General features: G+C 44.5%; 1 long non-coding RNA gene across 4 annotated transcripts in view; it reads right to left on the minus strand.

The window, feature by feature from the left end:
• LOC133507319 (uncharacterized) overlaps positions 1-15,552 on the minus strand; it is a 46,194-nt gene that overhangs the window by 18,081 nt on the left and 12,561 nt on the right. For 2 of the 4 annotated variants that reach the window (XR_009796791.1, XR_009796794.1), the window contains one exon: positions 7,499-7,570. The exons of 1 other annotated variant lie outside the window; for it this stretch is intronic. This is a non-coding gene — a long non-coding RNA (uncharacterized LOC133507319). Of the gene's footprint in view, positions 1-5,119; positions 6,231-7,498; positions 7,571-15,552 lie in introns of those variants that run through there. One more of the 4 variants, XR_009796793.1, reaches the window with a different exon arrangement.

The following is a 15,552-nucleotide window of genomic DNA, read 5'->3' on the forward strand; positions in this document are numbered from 1 at the left end:
GGCCTTCAGCTCATGAACGTGATCAGAACTGTTGTTGAAGTCAAGATCGTTTAGGGTACAAGCATTCTAGGCTGTTCTACACTAGTTTAAGGTACAAGATACTTCTACCCAACTTCTCTCAGCAAAAGCTCATCTGTGACAGAAAAATGGATGTATGGAAAATGCTTCCTGATTTTACTTCACTACGTTGAAGTGCTAAAACTCTAACAAACACAAGACTCGAATCAACATCCCAGCATCCGTGAGCATGAAAGGGCTTTGCGTGAAACGAAATCTGGGTGCTTCCAATCCTATCCAGGAGATCTAACACAAATACCCTCATCCTCTCCGTGGGACAACAAAGGCGTGCTCCGCTGATTATCACCATGCCGTGCATCGGCCTTGAAAAAAAGGAAGGAGGAGTCGGGCTTTTTTTTTTTTTTTTGGGAGTGAGTGGAGAGCGTCAGGAGCATCCTTCGTCAATGTTTATTGGGGGGAGAGCGTGTGAGGGTGCGTGACTCTTGTTTGTAGTGGAAGATAAGGGACGATAAGTATGATGAGAAAGAACGAGAGTCCAGCGACACCCATAAAGGAGATAGCGTGCAAAGACTCGAAGCCGTGACATCACGACAGATGGAGGTTGCATCCACAAACGATGACTCCAGATTAACTCGGTTGTGTTCTATTGTAAGTATTCCCGCCACGGGACAGGTGGATCAAGCTGGGGAACAACAAGGAACTATTTACCATTCCCGTAAGGGGACAATCATCCATCGCAAGACGATCTGACACAACCATCAGGAGTTATTGGTCAATGGCTGATGGGACAATAGCGCGCTGATTCCCAGATATTCTTGATTGGTCAACTCAAAGAAGTCCCTGTTCTGTGGTGCAGGCAATTTGGGTTCAGTTTCCACGGTGTGAATGTGATCGTAAGAGGTTGTCTGTCTCGCTAGCTGTCTTGTGATTGAGCGACTGCTTATCCTCTGTACTGTGGACCCAAGGCAAGGTACGACTTCATTTACCGCGAAGCCGCTCATCCATCCATTTTATATAAGGGCTGTTCTTCTTAGAGTCCTAAGAAGATGGAGCCTGTTTGGGTCGGATTTTTGCAAGAAGCGGGGCGCACCTTGGACTGGTCACAAGTCAATCACAAGGCACAACTAGACTAACAAGCGTTCCCTCTCACAGTGAGTGGGAATTGAACAGTCATGTCCGTCACGTGTCTTCGAGAAGCCTTTTGGATTATTTTCCATCTCTGCTTTGTCGTCATTCATTAAGATGTTGTGCCTTGAGGAAAACAATATATTAAAGCACAGGTACATCAAAAAAGCATACAACAAATTATAGGCCAGAAATGACGATGAAACAGTAATTCACAGTTTAAAAATAAAGACCTCGTGCAATCTGTGCAGAGAGACTCCAGACAGAGCCCCAAGGAGAGCTGTGATAACCACAATAGCCATGAAGAACGACTACATTATCTTACAATGCTAAAACGTTTTCAACCGCATGCCCCTTATGCACGAGAGAGCAAATAAAACAACACAGTATTCTCTCAGCAGTTTTGTTTTCGGTTCAACAAATGAATGTCAAACAATTGTGGCGCATTGACAGTCTTGGCTGGGGTTTGCGGTCAACTCGGGATGAATACAACACCACATGATCGGATGCCAAAACACCAAGCCATTCAATGTTTGCTCCAGCAGTTTATTCAGTACGGTGGAGCGACAGGACCAACAGAGGACAAATTGGGAGTGGGGGAAATCAGGTGTTTTGGTTCCAAATGTTTGTCCGCAAGGACGTTGTGCATATTGCCTCGCACAATAGCCAAACGGATGAGTCGTGCATGCGTGTGTAGCCACCGGCTTCTTCTTCTCTCTGCGTTGCACGGTTGGCACTCCAACTATCTGTCTGCTTTGACTGCTGTTTCTCTGCAAGCTCACGCTCAGCAGATAAGGGACAGGAGAGGAATCAAGATAACGCCCGGGCCCCAGACATAATCCTCTGGAGAGCAAACAGGGCGATAGCCTCATTCCAGCCCCGATTTAGTGACTCTGACACGACGTAATTATCCCGTAAGGAAGCAGATAATCGCGATCTATAGCAATGAGCAATTAGTGCAGACATGAGCTAAGGGCTCCCCTGGGACGCCAATTCAAAGGAGAGCTTTGTTGAATTTTCTCTTTCCTATAGAGTAAACCCTGAAACTCGTCTTTTCGTTCCTGCCCTTGCTATAGCATATTGAGGATTTCATGGTTAGCTATTTTTATGGGTTTTAACAGGATACAGACAAATCCCAATTTACGGTTGTGTTTCTTCAGGTGGATTGTGCCACACCATGCCCAGCAGCAACGAGGTGCAGCAGAAAAGAGAAACATTATTTGGGCATTATTTGTTATCTTCGTTTGGTGATGGACCACAGGAGCCAGGAAATAAAATGGGATACAGAAGAATTAAATATAACAGGAGTTTGAAGAGTGCTAAAAAAAATCATCTCCACAACATATTGATGTAACTGTTAATGAAAACATTGCCTTTGATCTTTTGTCCCATCGCAGAAATGTCACCGTTGCAAGGAGGTTCATCCTTTGCCAAATACAGGATATGCAGTATATTTTCTTCGGGGGCTCTCTCTGCTTACTACTTTCAAAAACTGTCTGCAAGTTTGAACGATTCAACGACCTTCAAAGAGTGTTTTTAAGACCTATGACAGCTGCATTTTTCTCCCCATCATCACAGCGGAGAAGAGAGCCTTCGTGTCAGTACCGCCCGCCATCCTGACCTCTAATTCCCGACCTCTGTCTGTCTCCTTTGATGGGGTGGTGAGTGATTTTTTTTTTTTTTTTTTTTAATCTTGTTCAGCAGATACTGCTGTCAGGTCAGAATGATGGATTTTAACAAATATGATAAAAACGTATTTGTCTTTGAAAATTGCAAACTTACCCTTTAAGAGCAGAGAAAAACAAACAAAAATACAGTCCTGTACTCGCAATATGCAACACACACAGCCGAAAGTGATGAATTACTCTCAAACTGGGTTCAAATATTTCGGCATAAACCAAACTGTGGTTCCGCTTTACATCCCCAAAATAAAAGAAAATGTTCAGGTCAACATGATCCGTCGCTACGACAGCTGTTACACTTTCTGCGTGAAAGGGGCTCGGACCAGAGAGACTGCCGAGGGTATGCGGGGGGCTGAGTAATTAGAGACCCTCGATGCGCCGTGGTGGTGCTGGGAGAGTCATATTCTCGTGCTGTAAACACTTCAGAAGAATAATCCCCCCCCCCCCCCCGTCCTACACCCATTTTCCTCAAACCGGTGCATTAAACGTACCCCAGTAAACGACGCAGCCCCTCCAGTGACCCTCCATCCGTTATTCCTGTTTATCCCAATGTCCTCGTTGGAAATTTTCCTTCAGCGCCCACCATTTTGTGCGTGTGTGTGTGTGTGTGTGGGAGTGGGGGGTCCCGGGGTACACAGAGGTTGATTAATCTTGACACGGGACGACAGCTCTCCAGCTGCCGTGATGTATTTTACCGCACATGTTCAGCTGGGGCCTTGGAGAGCATTTAAAGCGCTCACCTTTCTACTGTCGAGCGTACCCCCTTTTTAGCTTGACGGCTGTGAAACAGGCCCCCGTCTCTGCCCATTAGTCCGCACGATGCCGCAAAATGGATCGGACCCTTCTGACCGGGCCTCTGCTAATAAAAGGACGGCCAACGAGAGAGGCGTTTATCTACAGAAGCGAGCGGGGCATTAAATGGTGATAGTCAGACTTCTGTGACAGATAAACACGTCCATTTTCCAAGCCGCTTATCCTCACGAGGGTGGCGGGAGTGCCGGAGCCTATCGCAGCTAACATTACATTCCTGAATTGGGATTGGATAAAATATTTCGGAAAAGAGCCCTGGAATATTGAGGAGCAAAAATATTATAAGGATGTAGTAACAGAACTATGAGAACGAGAAATGGGAAAAATAGACTTTTATGAGGATATAAGTTGTAATATTATGAAAATCAAGTCTTAATATTACAAGAAATGTCAAAATAAAAAAAATAATTTCACAAAATCGTCATTATAGTGAGGGGGAAAAACTAAGTAGTTATATAATGAGGAAAAAAAAAAGTCATAACTCTACAAGAAAAAGGTTGTGATTTGAGGGAAAAGATGATGATTTTAGTCAAATACAATCTTGGGATTTTTCAGGGAAGGTGTTACATGGACAAAAGTCAATTTTCAAGAAAAAGTTCAAATTTTACAAATAATAGTTGTTACATAATTAAGATTAAGATTTTGAAGAAAGCTGTAATTTTGTGAGAATTAAGTTGAAAAACCTTCATTTTATGAATATAGTCCCAGGTTGGTGTGGGATTCTTGACATTCATTCATTCAGTGGATTTTTTCCATTTTTAATGTACTTTTACAATCTTGAAAAAAGATCACTCCAATTTTACATGTTTTACACGTTGCAAGTGTTCTAATTTCGTAATTCAGCACGGAACAAGTATCAGTAGCGGAATATGTTTTTGTATTTTTCAGAAATTTTTACAATTTTACTGTGCGAATTTTTAAACTGCATAATGTTATGGCTACTTACAATAATTCTCATTATCTTTTTAAGACTAGAGATTTTCTTAGCTGCTTATCCTCATGATGTTCACAGTAGTGGTGGAGCCTATCCCAGCTGTCAACGGGCAGGAGGGAGGGTACACCATGAACTGGTTGCCAGCCAATCGCAATAAACTAATAGCAATATAAAAAAAGAATACCAAGAAACTAATGAGCACTTAGCTTAACCCGCGAATCCCTTTGGAAACGGCATCAAAACGTGGCCTTTTTAATGGAAACATTTTGTACAATTTCATGAGAACACGCTGGTGCGGGTGACAGACTAAGCAAAAAAAAAAAAAAAAACAGAAAAATAAGTGCAAATCATGACGTAATACACCACAATTGGATTTATAGTGTTCCAGATGTGGAGGGACAACTTCTTTAATTAGGCAACGTGCTGTGTGGCATCCCGAAAAAAGCCTCGCAAGTGTACTGGGACTTGGTGGCATGAGGGAAAAAATACAACTGCAACCGCACTGGGCTGAAAAAAAGAAGTTCAGCTATCATTTTTTTTTTTTTTTTTTGTATTTGACATGATACAAGTAGAAAGACGAGAAAGGACTTTGCTGTTGCGTCGCGTACAGTCCGTGCACACAATAGCGACGGTATTTGGGGAGCAAATTCCATTAAAAATAAAAATAACGATCCCATATGCTGCGCCCGTCTGGCAGGATTACCTGATGCTAGCAACAGCAAATAACACACGGCGCTGTTGACAGCCGCGTTAAGCTTTCTACATCTCATTACGTGTTCTGTAGATTGGGGGGGGCCGCGAGTATCACACGTGAAGCGCCGCTCGCTCGCGTTTGCGACTCGCAGGCTGGAGAGAATTAAGGAAGAGAGGTCGTCTGCAAACATGACAATCTAGGCCATGCAGCTTTCGCAGCGCTGCAAGTTAGAAACTGGAAACACATTTTATATACGAGGACTGCAATGCTCAACGGCGTTCGCTTTGTTGGCACTGACGTCAAAGATTCTTTGCATTTCACGAGTCAAACAGCAGATGTGGCCGAGGTCAATTATCAGCCGCTGCTCGTAAGCTTCCGCAGTCCACCTGACGCCTTGCTGCTATTGTTGCGGGCTGCGCACCACACAAAAACGTGCCTGACTTCAGCTGAACCGGGGAAGGAAACGACGGACCATTTGGGAGGACAGAACTGGGCAAAACTTTGTGCTCCAGGGCCACATTTTTAAAAACAGGCAAGTGAGCATTTAAGTCAAAGGATGATTTCAAATGTAACATGAAATATGTATCAATGCAATATTTTTTTTTGCACTTATTCTTGGTAGAGTCAGGGCTGAGTGGAGCCAATTTGAGACAGTGTGCACCCTAGACTGCTTCACCAGTTATTTGCAAGGTACATTAAAAAGAAAAAAAAAAAAACTTGTCTGTACATTTTTCCTGATGTGTTACTTCTACATGAATGCACACAAGACAGGTGGCGACTTCTTGAATGAGCACATGACCTACTGGTGAGCTCGCCGACTCATTAGCTTGCCAGCCAGATAGCTCGTTAGCTTGTGAGCTAGCATGCGTGATAAACGGCTACAGTTCCCTGAGGTGCATCTGCTGTAAGGGCCCCCTCGGGCCTCGGCTCTGGTAAATTGGACTGGCCTCAATGCCGGTGCGCCAAACTGCAACCAAAATGGAACACTTCAGGGAAGATGCATTTTATTTGGCACGTTGATGACCAACTACACACTGTATTCAATAAGGAAGTGGCAATTTTCTCCTTGTTCTCTGTTTTCTGTTCTGTATGTGGTACCAGGGCAGCACCGACCGCTGGGGAAAAATTCTACACAAGTTCTACACACTTGGCCATTAAAGATGATTCTGGTTCTGATTCTGAAATGAGGCAGCTGACGACTTATATAGTGGGGGAGTTAGATGATGGTCAGAATGTACAGTACGGCCAAATCCTGGGCTTGTTTTCAGCTCTGCCCCCGAAAAGCTGGACAATTGAGACGGTGATAAAATTACATGTGTAACTTCATACATATTTAATGTACTATAGTGAGAGGAAAAAAATGACTTGACGGTCTTTAAACTCGTATTTCACGGCACCACTCTATACATACATCTTTAATCAATTTTAGGGTGGGGAAACGGCTAAATTAATGCCCCAATAGTCATGTGACCCCGCACCCCTAGATTGCCCACCCTTAGTCTACTAGCTGGAAATACGTACGCACTGGTCACAGTTGACCCGTACAGTATGCACGCATCCCCGTTGCCTTCGGGCCTGCACCGCAGTCTCCTCAACAGATGGACTTCCTTTTGGGTGCAAAAGGCCACAGAGTTTATGGAGCACAAATCCTGCGGGTGTCTGACTAACTGGGAAGAGGAAGTTCACCGCATGCGTGCACACGCACGTACGCATTCTTACTAACAGGACATTTTCAGCACTTGCGACCACAACAATCAGTCAGCCCAATCGGAGTCTTTCACAGATGGCAGAATCAGTGTTGGCTGCGCTGACTTCGGCCCACTTGGAGGTCTGTGAGGACCTGACCTGGTTTCAGGAAGGTGTGTAAATGGAGAAAACGGGTTTCCCGAGAATATGAGTTTTTCTGTAACAACTAATTAAAATGTGTGAGCATCCTGACACTTTGGCCATTGGAGGACCGGGGGCCCAACCAGGATTAAAAATCAAGAATCGTGAGAAAAAGCCAGAGGTCTTAGTACAGTGGAAGTTTAGGGGGCCCTGTAGCTCAGTGGTCAGAGCACTGGTTTGGTAAACCAGGGGTTGTGGGTTCGTATCCCACTGGGGCCTCCACTCCCTGAGAAGGGTTGTGTCAGGAAGGGCATCCGGTGTAAAAATTGTGCCAAACATATGTGCGTTCATCTGAGATGACACGCTGTGGTGACCCCGAAAGGGACAAGCTGAAAGAAACTTACTTACTTTTCTTAGTACAGTGGAAGTTTGGCAAATCCACTCAAGATTGGCCTGATGCATCAGTGGTCGGAAGTTCTCCTGCAAAAGGTTTTTAAAAACCCATTTTAATTTTTCCATCCAAGGTAGCAATGTGTCCATGCTCAGTGGAAACAACACATCCCCAAATAATAATGGCCTCTCCACCATGCTGTCAGCCACAGCTCTCACCCTAACACTCACACGTAAACTCGCCGATGTCGGCAGCAGCCCATCTGGTCCCTGTTAAAGGCGGATCCATTTACACAGACGCTCCAATACATAAAGTACGTTCCGTACAGTTTGTGCTTGCGATTTTTGCGCCTGTTCAAATAAATTTACAATGTGTTTAAAATCTGTGTTTTGAATGTTATCTTATATGGTCTCGCTCGATCACAGATTTGCACCTATTGCAGGAGGGTCCGGATCATATTCCAGCCCGCCATAAACGGGGTTCACTCTATTCTAATCACATGCTGTTTTGCGTCACCTGCTAAATCGCACATTGTAATTGTGTCGCCGATGCCCTGGCGAGGACAAGGACACAAGTTTGTCACCTTAGCGCCGTTGACAGTGACATGTGTGCTGCCTTAAAGGGGATGATAAAGGGAACAAAAGAGACGTATTCATCTCCTGATGGCGTTTGGGGGCAAAAAAAAAGGGGGGAACAGTAACCGTAATGAAGTGTTGCGGGATCGATTGCCGAAGTTCTGGCTTGGGCCTCGCAGTTCATTCTGGCCAACATTGCAACCACAATAGGAGTCAAAGTACTTCTCATACTACGGTTTGAAAGAAGAAACATTTTGACACGCTGTTCTATAATCAAACTAAAAAATAAAACGATGTAAAAACAGATGTGCTTTCTCGAAAACCTGGAGCACCGGTGTTGCTTTCAGAAATAATAATGCGCAACGCTGCGTTGCTGTCACCTGCCCCTTGTTGAGCGTGCCCCTTAGCATTTGCTGAGATGCATAATATGCCTAATTAATGAACCTGGTCTCCATGGAAACACCAAACAGGGGACAGTATTCGCAGTGGAATATTTGGAGGAAAGCTATCATGTGTATAACCCTTCATACGATTTCATTTTTGTCCTCGACCATTCAACCGTGTGTGCTTAGTTGAAAAATACAAACATTTTTCTTTATGGAACAATGGGTGTAACACTTTCTGTATGCAAATTTGTTCAGGTTTCATTTGGGGGTAATACAATCAGTAATAATGGCTCTAAAATTACAAGTATATTGAAACTTACGAACTGAGTTTGACACCCTCATCGCGGATGAAGCTAGTACGTTTACTGTAAATGTAAAACGTTAATGCGGGTGCGCACGCTGACGAGATGATGTATCTGGGTCATGTGAGTGCAGGATTCTCAAAGTAACTCAATAAAGCGTGTTCACACACACCCTCAGAACAGAATGACAGAACTAACACTGATGCCAGTAACTGAGGGCAAAATCAAAGAAGCAACAACAACAACAACAACAACAAAAGTGTGGATGGCAAATTCTAATAGACGCAAAGGAATGACCGGAGAGTCCCAAAAAAAAGTCCTGAAGCGTTTCCTCTTGTGTCACAACAGGAGGAACGAATCCATTTTGTGAGTGGCCTTGTTACCGCAACACATTGTGTGCTGTTTGTGCACGAGGGGAGGAAACAACCAGAGGGTGGTCTGCTGTGGGAGTGGGTGCGGGGATAACCCCAATTCAGAGCGTGACCACTTTAATATGTAGGCCAGCCTTCATGTCATGTGTATGGTTTGGAGGGGTCCGGGGGTGGCGGGGGGGAACCACGGCACGCTGACCGACTTCATGCGGGGGAGCCAGTTCAGAGTTCAACATCCTCATTTGAGGATCGGGATAGAGAATGTCTGTTCCAGTAAGACACCGGGTGCTCCTTGGCCACACCATTAGGTACACCTAACTCCCCACAAAAGAGCTTACTGATATGATAACTCATTGGAAGGCAAATATTGATTTAATTTGAAGCGGACACGATGAACCTCATTTCACAATGTAAAACAGCTAAAGGGCATCATTAATAATCCTGTCCAAACTAGACAAATGAAACTGAAGTAGAGAACAGTCCTGTCTCAAGGAAACGCAGAGTACAGCGTTCATTATCATCAAAACCAGGGGTGAAGTATAACTTCTCTGTACTAGCAACTTTACGGTATTTTTCATACCCCCACCCTCCACCGCCAAATAAATGACAATCAACAAGTCGTGCTGACCCTATTTTTGGATGATGGTGATAAATTAGCCGCTTTCTCAGCCTTCCACATCTAGACTCCAAATTGAATGTCGCTTATCCAGAAATACCTCTGGCTAAACAATATCTATATGAACCATGTATTATGTTTAATCTGCGCTAACACTACAGCTATGCTCAGATTTTGGCTCTGAAGAGATCTGCCTGCTTGACAATGCCAGAGCTTCCCCGAGCCTAGCGACCGAGTCGTGGGTCAGAGAAACCGGCTTTTACGACGCTTATTTTGTGAATCGGTAAAATTTTGGCAACACAATTGTTTGACTTGCAGCATTCAGACCCATTTTAGGAAATTGGTATATACACTTGGCGGAGATCCAACTTTTTCCAAACAAACAAAAGTAAACATTTCCATAATGTCCCCTTTTAAATTTTTCGTTTATTATTATTTTCGTGGTCGCAGAGCGTGATACCTAGTGGTGTTTTAAATATTTTGGGTATCACATCAGATGACAGTGATGATACTCGAACATCATCACTATCGTCATCATGAAAATCACAGACTGGTGTCAAATATAATTTTCTGACATAAATAACCAAGAAAATAGATTTAATTAGTTTATGGATGTAGTTTGTGCGCTGCATCTTATGTAGAGCAGTTTCTAATATGTTCATTTACGATCGGAAACCCTTCAGTCTGAGGCAATGCAGTTCAAGTCGCAACAATAAAAAAATAGTGTCATCTAAATGTCATCATTCATTTATTGATACAGCGCTCTACTGTGCAGTCCACCTTACGCGTGCACGCCACAGATTACATTATGCAGTTTGTGTCACTATGGCAACAGAAGTCAGATAAGGGTGATCAAGTCACATTACAGTCGAGCAGATTAACCCTGCAGGTTAGCACACATCGGCCCAGAGGGGCTCGGAGGCTGTGACACGCAGGCCTGCTGCTGACACACATCCAGCGCGCACGATTATGAGGGTGAAAAACGCCAACGCATGAGAGACCTTCCACCACCGTGCCGGGCTCAGAGACAGACACCACCACGCACGTGCCATAGTTTCATTCATATGAGAAAAATGACTGTATTTATCCAGACTCCCAGCAGGTAGAGAGCTGTGCCCGAGAGGTGGAGGATTACTTGTGGTTCCAGTAGGGAGGTTCGCATAAGTGTGAGTGAGTGGAGCGCAGACGTTGTCGGAAACGCTCTTATAGTTAGCTGTAAAAGTCTGGAAATGATCCACTTGCACAAAAGCCAAGGGCAAAATGTTTATGTTCGTGTTGCTGAAAGTGACCTCTGGATTTGAAATGGATTCAAATGAACATCCAGGGTGAATGGATTGCACATCTGCCTCAAATTTCCAAGGTTTGGGGTTCCGATCTCAGCCGTCCTGCGTGGATCCTTCTCCAGACACTCCGAATTGTCCGTAAGTGTGAATGCAAACTTGGGATTCGAACCCGGAGCCTCAGCGCTTCGAGGCAGATGTGCTGCAATGTGAATGGACTGAACTCGTTTTTCATTGTAAAGGAAATCAAATGAACTGTCAGATTAGTTTCCATTGCCCAAGTGGCCACCACATCTGCCTCACACTTGTCGGGTCCCGGGTTCGGATCTCAAGTTTGCTTGTTCTCCCCGTGCATTCCCACTTACGGACAATTTAGTTTTCAATTAAATCAATTGGAACGTGGGAGGAAGCCGGACGACACAGGGAAAACAAACGCACAAAGACCAAGACCAGACCCAAGATTTGAAACCTGAACAACTGAACTATTATTCAGATGTGCATAGAACTGCATTACCGTGCTGCCTTCAATGAACCCAGAAACACTAAATACTTCACCACAATTTAAATTCTGTATGAACAACACGGAAGTGGTTGTAACTCCCCAGTCTTGCCTACCTCCTGATTGATAAATTGCACAATTACAAAAATAAAATGAAATCATTCTCAAGATACTGAAGTCGTGGCTCTCCTTTTACGGTTTGTATCAGGACGACCGATAGGTGAATAAATAGCCAAAGAGAAGCGTCCAATCCCACTGAGTGACAGTCAAGTGCAATTAAGGCAACAACACGAGAAGAAATAGACGGGAGCTTAATTACCCGACGGCGGACGCCTGCTGTCTCTACAGCAGTTCGTAATGACCGAAAAGATATGCACATGTCGTCAGTCTGCAAGACACGCTGAAGTCATTATCATACTATTAAATTCTACAACACATGCTGGGATCTTGTGGTCTGGAAACAGAAACATGAAGAAAATATATATATATATATATAGAATTTGACACTATTTATTGACTTTGTATTTATCAGACACAAAAAGTATGGGTGTGTGAAATTTACAAATCTGCACCATTCATAACAATGCTATCGCTCTCTCATACACATGCACACAAATCCTCAGACTACATCAAGCACATAAATCAACGTGTAACATGAGCATCACTGCAGCTGCGAGTTTTTTTTTCCCATTTTTTTTTTAAATAACCAACCTAACTACACATCCACATGCTTTGACAGACATGCTTCACTGAAAACGTCATTGTTTGATTGTTGAATCAGTACTAAACATTTCAGTCTCCTACTAATTTTCTTCAATTTTGGTACAAAATCCTCCAAGATTTTCACTCTGCTAATATGTTGGCTTGTAAAAGTAAAGCTCAATGGTACAAAATATGTAAAGCTGACTTTTTAATGACTTTAGTTTTCTGCCTTATTCTGAAAATGTGTCTCTCAGATTTTTGCTGGATTGTGATGCCGCAGTGGAGCTAATTTACATAAACTTTACTTCACTGTATCGGGTACTCGTGAAGGCTGCCAATATCAGCAAACCATATTTAAGGCCCCTGCAAAAAAAGAAAAAAATCTGACATTGTCCTCCTCTCCTGTAGTTGGCACTACAGTTACTGATGTCAGAAACAATTAGAAAACATTCTGACCTTCGCGGTCCCTAAGTCCTCGATGAAGCCACTTTTTGTGGCATAAGGAGATCTGAATGCCTCCTTGGAACGATACTCAGATGGTGACTTGTACTGTATGTTTTTCCTTGTCACAAAGTGTTGCGTATCGTGCGGCTCCTCGGGCGGCTCGACCACAAATGGCCCTCGTTGGAACACGAAACCCGTCATACAAATAACCGCGGCTAATCGTCTCGTACACAAACGATCCAACCCCAAGTTGCCGAGGCGAGACGTTTAAAAACGCCGCTTAACGTTTCCCATACGTATCGTTTTGCATAACATGTATGACAGCTAGAGTGGTGCAGTGGCGCGGGGGTCGTGTCAAAGCCCAGTGATGACCCCGGTTTGCGGTGGGGAGTGTGGAAGGGCGTTCCGCGAAGGTATTCTGGGGTGATTTGCTGCATATTTGTCAAAAACACGGACTCCTTTTAACATGACAAACGCCGTTATGGATCACCCTAAACTGTTATGGATCAGCCTAAGTTACAGTTATACATATGATGGCCTTAGCGTTAGATATACCTCCACAACGTAATGAGCTTTATTATAAGACTGGTACCAAAGATTCGGCTTTAAAAAGAGACATACTCTGTAAAGCGTACTTTTTAATTGCTTGGATACAAATAGTTGGGTGTCTGAATGCCTTCCCACCCACCGAATGTGAAATTAATGAGAGGACATTTTTGGTCTGACGCTTTCTGAAATGTGTCTCAGGAATGAGCACTTTTGCTAATTGACATAATCCTCCATACATCGAGTTTCTCCACCCATGACAGGAGCAGCTAAGCTAAGCAAAGATCCAGAGTCCCTTTCACGTGACGGTCAGAGTCTGGAACACCATTAATCAGAAACACAGACCTCCCCCAAGAGGTGGGACCCCCCCTGCAACATGTCAAAGCCGAAAAGAGACCAGGACGGCATGGGTTTTGTTGGACATGCATATTAGCGTTAGCTAACATAACAGTGTTAAGATTCTAATAAGCGGCACTTACGAGCGGACGGCAAAGTTGACGACACGGTGAAGTTGTGCATTTGTACTTTTTATTCGTATGAATTTGTATTATTTTAACCTATCGATGTTTTTGGAATGTGGGAATAACCCGGAGGTGAAGCCTACTAGACGCAGGAAGTACATGCAGGCCTCACAGGAAGGCCAGACCCGGGATTCCACCCCAAGCCTCAGAACTGCAAGGCAGACATGCTAAGCGCTTGTCTAAGCTGCACTACGGTATACGCTATTCCCTGATACTTGAGTATATAAAAAGAGCTGCTCACCATCCATATCTGGTTGCTTTGCAGGCACCCAGCGTGTAGCCTGACATGAGTCTCGATATGACGGAATAGCAAACGTCTACCAGATGCAAGCGCGATGACACGCGGCGCGCCACTCAGAAACTCCCCCCGCTTGTCACACTTGCCAGTGAGAGTTATTAAACACGTTTCTTCATGACTATACTCAACCGTGGAAATGACCAAAATGACTTTGACCACCCGCATTTTCGCTTTCATTTAGTCGTTGAAGAAGGGGGGAATAAAACTAGGTCAAAGGTCAAAGTATGAGCACGTCACAGATTGCTTGGAATCCTATTCTAGCATGTTGTCCTGGTGAGAATACACCCCCCCCCCCCCCACCACCTCAACGGATGCTGTCCTGGGCATCAGGCCACAGGTCTATTGCTGGAGATGTGAACTCTTGGGAATGCCGGGATGTGAACGCGAGGTCGCTCAACAAAACTGACCTGGAAGCACGCAAGGAACACAAAGGCAGCAGTAACGTTCACACGTACGTTTTAACAGGGACATCTTAAAGAAAACTGGCTTTTAAATCAAGTGTGACATTTATTGGCTATTTATGAAAATGGGTTCTCAAGTGAGCTGCTCTGAATTTTACCACATTGCGATATAACACTCGGACTAATTTACATAATAAACACCCCCACAGTGGATTTATCCGCCCGTGACTTGGAAGCTCGGCTGGACAAAGATCGGATACATTATCAAGTCACAGCCAAAAACTAAGAATAAGTGCAGTCTTCACGGGAAGCATACACTTAAATGTTTGATGAATTTGTTGACTCGGAATTTAGGTTTTGTGCTGCATATGAATCACATGCACGGATCTGCCACACGAACTGACAAAGTGTTGTTGTGCGATTTAGTGATGAAGTGCTGCTTCCACAAATGAAAACAGGAATGATTTGACTTTGTCTTCATGCGGACTCGCTTCTATTTTCAGACTGCGAGTTGATTGAGAGCAAGTAGCTACCCGCCTGGTTTTAGTAGCTCTGCCCGCAGTTGTCACAAACACGCGAGTGGACTAGTAGCTAGCATGCCTATCGACGCACAGTTCTCAACTGTGAATGTTCGGTCCGTGCGTGTGTTGCTTTCTCTGGTGATTTCCACTTTCTTCCACCTTACAAAAACATGCATGTTAGCTTCACCAAAGACTGTAAATTGTGCTCGTTTGTCGGTATGTGCTCACCCGCTAGGATAAGCACAACAGAAAATGGAGGGATGGATAAACTTTGCATGGCTTTGCAAACCCTGTGGCTTGGTTGGTAACAGCACAGGATCCGCGCGTCGAGGTTGAGAGGTTGAACCGAGGCCGCAGGGCGTCCGCTCCCTCCCGGACGCCCTACGGTACGACCGCGAGCTCTCGATGGGGGCAGCGCTTGGGTCCCGGCTAATCAGGTTGGCAGATGACTGACGTCTGGCTGTCCATCAAAGTGTGACCCGGGGCGTACTTTTAATGAGATCCATTCCATGTGACAGGCGCCACCTCTCCCTGGGCTGTCTGTCAGGTTGCTGCCTACATGTGTTGCTGCTTTAGACCATGTCTTGGGCTGGACCGAGCCTTCGGCTG

This window comes from Syngnathoides biaculeatus, chromosome 10 (genome assembly GCF_019802595.1).
Source record: "Syngnathoides biaculeatus isolate LvHL_M chromosome 10, ASM1980259v1, whole genome shotgun sequence".
Classification (NCBI taxonomy): domain Eukaryota; kingdom Metazoa; phylum Chordata; class Actinopteri; order Syngnathiformes; family Syngnathidae; genus Syngnathoides; species Syngnathoides biaculeatus.